Here is an 8,360-nt window from a genome sequence, read left to right on the forward strand (position 1 = left end):
TTAAGGAACCGAGTGAGCATCCTAGCTCCTGGTTTCCAGAATGTCTGGGCTGTTCCCATGTAGAAAAAAGCCTATCTGAATATCAGGCTCTTTTTTAACTTGGAAGACAACTATGTCATTCTTCATGGCAGACAAAAGTAGGAGGGGACAGGGGTTGGGTGTATATGGGGAATGAACCAGAGAGGGCAATTTTAGTACAAAAGACACGTTGAGCTCTGACCCCTCACTGCCCACCACGCCCTGCCCCCAACATTTTTTGTTGGCAAAATCTGGTTAATGGAACCCTTGAAGAGGGAGAGAAGGTGTAGAGGAAAATAAGAGGTAACATTTTTTGTTATGTTCTGGGCACTGTCTATATATGCACTCTTTAAATTTCCACCAAGACTGTGTAAAGTACTAATATTATCTCCATTTTACAGATGAGGAAACCAAGAGGTTAGGTAGTTTTGCCTAAGCTTAGGCATCTCAGACAGTAAGCTACAGAGCCAGGGTTCAGGGCCCAGGTGGGTAGGTGTGCTGCTTCTGGAAGTCGCTCCTAACTACCATGCCAGGCAGCCTTTTTAGGAAGGTCACTAAAGTGCAGTCCAAAGTCCCAGGGATGTGGAAGGTGAGGAGAGAGAAGGATGCTGTTGCCAGGCAACACATCTGGTTTTTCAAGCTGCTAATCGAATCAGTGTAATTGCTAGCTTGAAATTGCTGGTTTATTCCTGACTAGAGGAAGCTGCCTGGAGTTTATGTGCCTCTTGAAAGAGACAAGTGACTCTGCAGTTCATCCAGAAGGGCCGGGGAGACATCTGGCAGAATCACCCTACCACCTGGCAGCATCTCCCCGTCTCTTCCCAGTTCTGTGCCAGGCCACACTCCCTTGAAGTCTGTGTGATGATGTTTCTGGGTGGACACCGATGACTGACTCGGAACGTGGCTTCTCCCACCCACCAGTCTCACTCTGGAATGATTTACAGCAGTGACTCCCTACTGGTTTTGAAAAATAAACACACCCACTTGCCTGCTTACCTCCACTTATTATCAGTTATCTAAAAGGGAGTTACATTTTATTATTTGCAGTTCAAAGTGAACTTAAATTCATGCTAAATTTTAAATGCATATACATATGACTTTTAATTTTTATTTAATTTTATTGATTTTAGAGAGGGAGAAAGGGGGAAGGTAGTGGGGGGGGGAGAGGGAGAGAGAGAGAGAGAGAGAGAGAGAGAGAGAGAGAGAGAGAGAGGAGAGAGAGAGAGAGAGATATCAACTTGAGAGAGACACATTGATCCGCTGCCTTCCATACATGCTCTGACCAGGGATCAAACCCACAACCTACGTATGTGCCCTAACTGGGAATCGAATTGGTGACCTTTTGGTGCATGGAGACACTCCAATTGAGCCAAACCACCAGTCAGGGCACACATGACTTTTGTGAGAAGTGGAGGGTATTGTGAAATCAAGCAAATAAGATAGTGTGATACAACTCTGACATGTCTGAGAACCACTGATGTGAGCCCAACTCAAACAAGTAAGAATTTGTCTACCTTGGCATTAATGACACTTTGGGCCACAGAATTATTTTTTCTGTTTTTTAAGAATACTTTTTCTATGAAACACTTTTTTTTCCAATTGAAGTTGACATTCAATATTGAACCACATAATACTTTGCTGTAGGGGGCTGTCCTGTGCTTCGTAGGATGTTTAGCAGCATCCCTGGTCTCTATGCTGATGCTAAGCAGCACCATTCTCTCCTACCTGAGTTGTGACTATGGAAAAGGTCCCTTGACAGGCCTCAGCTGAGAACCAAGGAAACTAATATGTGTGTGTGTGTGTGTATTTTATAATATATTTTTATTGATTTCAGAGAGGAAGGGAGGGGAAGAGAGAGAGAGAAACATCAATGATGAGAGAGAATCATTGATCGGATGGATGCCTCCTTCACACCCCACAATGGGGCTCGGGCCTGCAATCTGGGCATGTGTGCCCTGGCTGGGAATCGAACTGTAAGCTCCTGGTTCATAGGTCGACTCTCAACCACTGAGCCACGCCAGCAGAATGTATATGAAAGTATTCTATCTAGACTTTGCAGTAGAAAATGACATTCTTCTAACATTTAAAAAATATTTTTCTTAATTACCCAATAAATATATGAATACATTCTCTTGGTAAAAGATGCAAACAGTACCGAGTTACAGATCAAACTGTGAAAGTCTGAACGCTCCCTCTGACTTCACCCTTGTCTCCTGTCTGCCTCTTTCTAACTTGCTTTCCAATAATATTTTTATTTCTTCCTTCCAACAGGTTCCAAACATCTTCATTTGGTCCATGGGAGGATTTTAACCATTTCAACAAATAAGGAGATTTTTTTTTAACTTGCATGGTTCTAATTTCAACCCACAACATTTTTTAAAGGCCCATTTCAAATTCTCACCAAGCACAATATCTACAAACTTTTAAAATTTCTTCTACAAAGGAGATTTGCCTATTCTCTATTCAATCACTTGTTTAAATCAGTTTGGACTTACAGATATTTATTTTATACTTTGGCTTATAATCAAAGTCTTTATAATAGTTCTATAAATCTAAAACCTCAAAGACTTTTCATAAATTAAAAAAAAAAATCCCCAACAACCTCAGTAAGAACACACGGTATAGCCCAATGGTTCCCAGCGTGTGCTTCCACAGTAGCCTCGCCTGACAATCATTAGAAATGCAAATTCTGAAGCCCCTCTCCAGACCTGTTCAAGGAGAGACTCTCTTCAGTGAGAGACTCTGGGGCTGGGACTCCACAATCTGAGCTTCAAAAAAGCTCTCTGGGTGATTCTGAGACTAACATGTGAGAACTGTTGGTACGTAGATAAAAGCTCAAGATTCAGGTAAGTAAACCGAATCTGTAAGAAAACACCCGAACTAAGGCCAACCTGCCCTGCCCTGGTAGAGACAGAGTGAGGATCTTACTTTCCCAAATAGAGATAGTAAGAACTCAGAGACAAGCATGAATACTTCATTTTATTTTTTTAAAATATATTTTATTGATGTTTTACAGAGAGGAAGGGAGAGGGATAGAGAGTTAGAAACATCGATGAGAGAGAAACATTGATCAGCTGCCTCCTGCACACCTCCTACTGGGGATGTGCCTGCAACCAAGGTACATGCCCTTGACCGGAATCGAACCTGGGACCCTTCAGTCTGCAGTCCAATGCTCTATCCACTGAGCTGAACCGGTTAGGGCTGAATACTTCATTTTAAATCTTGGTTCACCATCCTTACACTAGACATGGAGGTTGAGGGTTGTTGAAGATAGAGAAGACCTGCCCTTTCCCATTGAGAAACTCATACTCTAGGATGAGAGAAAGCCTGGTGTACTAGTAATTGCACTGTGATGTGATGGGTAACACCGAGAAGTGTGTTCCCAGTGCTCCTGGAGCAAAAAGAAAGAGAAGCACATTCTGCTTGGAAGAAGGGAAGGAAAGATACTCCAGATAGAAGGACTGGCATGTGCAAAGGCATGCAAATTGACTGTGTATGTGTATGCATACATACACACATGTATCTCCTTGCTCTGTCAGCTGAGAAGGCCTGGAAGCAACAACACCCCAATAGCAATGAGCACACCTAGCACCCAGATCTTGGTTTCTAATACCCTTTTCCAATGAAAGGAACTAGGACTCTTTGGAAAAATGACTGATCCTAGGGTTGGGGCAAGATGTATACAAAATGTAGCATCTTATAGTGCCAGAAAGTGCTTGGAAACAGAACAAATCAAATGCACAAAAACCAGCAATGATGTCAATGGACATAGTAGCCGACGGAAAGATCTCCCAATGGTCAAAGTTGGAACAATTTGAGCAACAAGATAAAGTAGTGTTGGATTATAAGCCAAAGTATAAAATAAATAAGTCCAAATCGATATAAACAAATGATTGAATAAGTAGAGAATAGGCAAACATCTTGTGCAGAAGAAATTAAAAATAATTTATGTAAACGCTTCACCTCTGAGGAAGTAGAGCATAACTCCCTCTCTTTAAATGTGGGCTGTCCATGGCTACAGTATGAAAAGGAGAAAAAAAGGAGTGAATTTACAGTGGAGCAGCCAAGAGATCAGGGTTAACACCAACAGTGAGAAGTCATATTGAAAATATGTACTGTTGATGCGATGTGAGGAGAATGACACTCTAGCATAAAGGGTCATCTTCCCAGGAGCACGTCAGCTCAGTCAAACCATGAGAAAATATCAGACAAGTCCCAATTGAGGGACAGTCTACAAAATACCTGACCAGTGATCCTCAAAACTGTCGAGGTCTTAAAATACAATGGAAGTCTCAGAAACTGTCCCAAACAAGAGGAGCTTAAGAAGCCACGACAACCAATGTTACGCGGTGTCCTGGATGGGATCCTGGACCAGGAAAAGGACATCCAGTGAAAACTAAGGAAGTCTGAATGAAGTGAACTTTAGTTAATAAAAATGGATCCATACTGGCTCATTCATTGTGACAAATGTGCCACCCTGATATAAGATGTTAGTAAGGAAAAATTGGCTATGTGGTATGTAGGTCTTCATAATAATTCTGTATATCTAAAACTGTTCTAAAATAAAATGTTTACTTAAAAAAGCCTACAGGGAGCCAATGAATGGAGTCCCACAGAAGAGTGACATCATGTAGTATTGTATGAAATACTACAAAAAATAAATTTAAATTTCTGAACTCTTTGAAAGTTGTAGTGCCCATTGCTTGCAGACATTAAGGTGACATCCTGCAAAAAAGAAAAAAAAAAATCTCGAGGGAGATGGTTAAGAGAGGGGTATATAATATTCTTACGGACCTCTAACGTGTTGGGGTGTAGTCCTCTAGGGTACCTTAATTCCTGGCCGTGCCTTGGGAATGCTCTGGTTCTCTTTCAGGACCCTCATGTACTTCCCTGGTTGGATCACTTCGGCCATCTGGTGGTAACACTCTGCTGGGCAAAGGATTGTGATAAGAATCCCTGGTGCATTAGTTTTCTGTTATTGTCAAAATAACCTTAGTGTTTTAATACAAAAGTTGTTATTTTGCCGAATCTTTATAACACACCTGCCTGATATCTATATATCTATATCTATATCTATATCTATATCTATATCTATCTCTCTCTATATATAAAAGCCTAATATGCAAAGTGCCCCCTTGGGAGTTCGACCGACCAGGAGTTCGATCACTTGCTATGACGTGTGCTGACCACCAGGGGTTGTGAGGAGTGAAGGAAGGCCCTGGCCAGCAGCTGGGGAAGGGTGGCCCTGGCAGGCAGGGACCCTACCTGTGCACTGGGTCTTTATTGACTTCAGAGAGGAAGGGAGAGAGATAGAAACACCAACGAAGAGAATCACTGATGGGTCGCATCCTGCATGCCCCACACTGGGAATCGAGCCCCGGGCATGTGCCCTGACCAGGAATGGAACTGTGACCTCCTGGTTCATAGGTCGACATTCAACCACTGAGTAACACTGGCTAGGCCAGTGATGGCGAACTTATGATACACATGTCAGAGGTGACACGCGAACTCATTTTTTTGGTTGATTTTTCTTTGTTAAATGGCATTTAAATATATAACATAAATATCAAAAATATAAATCTTTGTTTTACTATGGTTGCAAATATCAAAAAATTTCTAAATGTCACACGGCACCAGAGTTAAGTTAGGGTTTTACGCCAAGCTCAAAAGGTTCGCCATCACTGGGCTAGGCTGTCTGATATATCTTTGTTACTTTTTCATTTTTACAGATAGTAATTTATTGAGGTTTACATTGTATTAAGAGCTGGTTATGTGGTGGATGGTCTCCAAAGCCACCATATTAGCCTTGCACTGCTTTCTCCAAGAATGTTATTTCAAAGAGAAATACACTTACATTTGCCACTATTATTTCAGATCTCTGCTAGAGCCGCTGAAGCTATATCCTAATATAGCCTCCAAATACAGTCATCTTCCAAGTTCTCTGACTTCTACCTCTGTAACATTACTCCTGTCTATCCCACTATCTCCATTCCCACTGGCATTCCACTCGTTTCTTTCCTCTCTTAGTTACCAAAAGAGCCTACGAAGTGAGCCAGTCTCTACTCCAATGGTTCGCCAGGCAATTTTGCTTCCTAGGGGATATTTGGCAAAGTTTGGAGATGTCTTTTGTTCTCACAACTGCAGGAGGGTCGTTCTACGGGCCCTTTGTGAATAGAGACTAGGGATGCTGCTAACATCCTACAATGTATGGGCTTGTCCTCCACAACAAAGACGTAGGAGGCTTCAAATGCCAGTAGCGCCGAGGTTGAGAAACCTTGATCTAAGGTATCCCCCACTAATACGTCTATTATATCTGCTGCGACAGGTTCACATTTCGTATCTGACCCATGCCCCTTATTGTGTACACCTGTCAGACTCCTGGCTTCCTATCATTGTTTAAACAGCCTTCCTATATTTGGGGAAATTCCAATATATATTTTTAAGTCCTGCCTCTCCAGGAAAGGAGTTTGGACCCCAAATTCCAGTCTCTTTTGCAGCCAGGACTCAGGCATGGGACCTGGTCGCTCTCTCAGTCAGATATATCCCTAGGAACCTTTGATTTAGAGGTGAGCAAGGTGAGGAAACAGGCTCTTTTGGGAGCTTGGCACTTTGTTGGTGCAGGAGGCCGCGAAAGTGTGTGGCATTTGAAGGTGGCAGCCATTCCCCAGCGGTGATGCAGTTTCCTCCCGGGTGGGGTGGGTGGCAGCAGCAATCCCGGTCATGGTGGTTTTCTCATCAGGCCAGTTCTTCAGCATGGTTCTGAGCTTCATTCCTGGAAGCTTAGCCTGGAGCCACTTCTCCAATCCTTCCCAGAATTCCCTGAGCTCTCCAGTATCATTTTAACATGCTCTTTTCCCCTTAGTCACCCAGCGTCAGCTTCTATAGCTCAGAACTAAGATCCCTGGTAGCTAAAGACACCCCTGCTTAAAACTCTCCAATGGCTTCCCATACATTCTAGAATGTGCCCCAAATCCTTTCCTTAGCCCAAGGCTAATTTTGATCCAGGGCGGTACCCACTGACCTTTACCCTGGTCCTGCCACCCTTGCCTCAATCCCATATTGCTTGCTACTAAAGAACCCTACTGTCACAGCAACCCTCCTCTAAGTGCCCTAATCCCCAGGACTTTCTCTCATCTCTTTCATAAAAACAACAATTTTTATGCTTTACTACAAGAGTCAATTCACTCTACTGTAAACTGCGTCTTTTCAACCTGAGCACCTAGCACAATGTCTGCCACAAAGGTGATCTATACAGGCTTCCTTAGTGAAGGCCAGGATGTGGACAAGTACTGCCACCTAGGGGGAGAAACTTTACTCAAGTTTGATGATTTGGACAGTGGCTGCCAGACAAGGATGAAACTGGGATACTCTCCCCCTCCTCTAGGTTATCTTCATTATTGTCAGACCCTCCGCATGGCTCCCAAGGAGCCCTGACTACTGATTGTATTCATGCCTTTGCGTTGATCTTCCCATGCTGAAGGGCTGGTTTGGGAGCCACAGAACATGACAAAAGTGTTGGTGCCTGACTTTTAAGGCTAGATCACAAGAAGACACCGTGGCTCCTGCTTTGGCCTCCCTGGGATCACTGGCACTGACGGAAGCCAGATGCCAGGCCATGGGGGCACTCAAGTGGCCTCATGTGGAGGTCCATGCAGCGTAAAACTGACCTCCTGCCAACAGTCATGTGAGCAAGCCACGCTGGAAGCAGATCTCCAGCCCAAGGTCAAGACTTCAGATAAATGGCCCCGTTGGTGTGGCTCAGTGGTTGAGAGTCAACTTATGAACCAGGAGGTCACGGTTCCGGTCAGGGCTCATGCCTGGGTTGTGGGCTTGGCACCCCCCCCTCCACCCCCACCCCAAGGGGGCATGCAGGAGGCAGTCGATCAATGTTTATCTCTCCCTTTCCCTTCCTCCCTCTGAAATGAATAAAAATCAATCAACAAATAAAACACATATTTTAAAAAAAGACTTCAGATAACTGCAGCCTTGGCCTCCATCCTGACTGTAATCGCCTGAGAAGCCAAGACGGAACCAGGCTCCAGTTCCCGACCTGCAGAACCTATGGGGCAATACGTTTGTCGTTTTAAGGTGTTAAGCTTTGGCGTGACTGTTATGCAGCAAAAGAATACTAACACACTCTCCGACACAGATCACTGACTACAAGCTGTTTTTTACATTTGGCTGGAATAGGAGGAAACTACCTGAGCCTGGGTTCCACCTGCAGCGGTTCTCAACCTGTGGGTCCCCAACAATGAAAATACATCCTGCATACAGATATTTACATTACGATTCATAACAGTAGCAACATTACAGTTATGAAGTAGCAACGAAATAATTTTATG

Source organism: Myotis nattereri (genome assembly GCF_964212035.1).
Source record: "Myotis nattereri genome assembly, chromosome: 2".
In the NCBI taxonomy this organism is placed as follows: domain Eukaryota; kingdom Metazoa; phylum Chordata; class Mammalia; order Chiroptera; family Vespertilionidae; genus Myotis; species Myotis nattereri.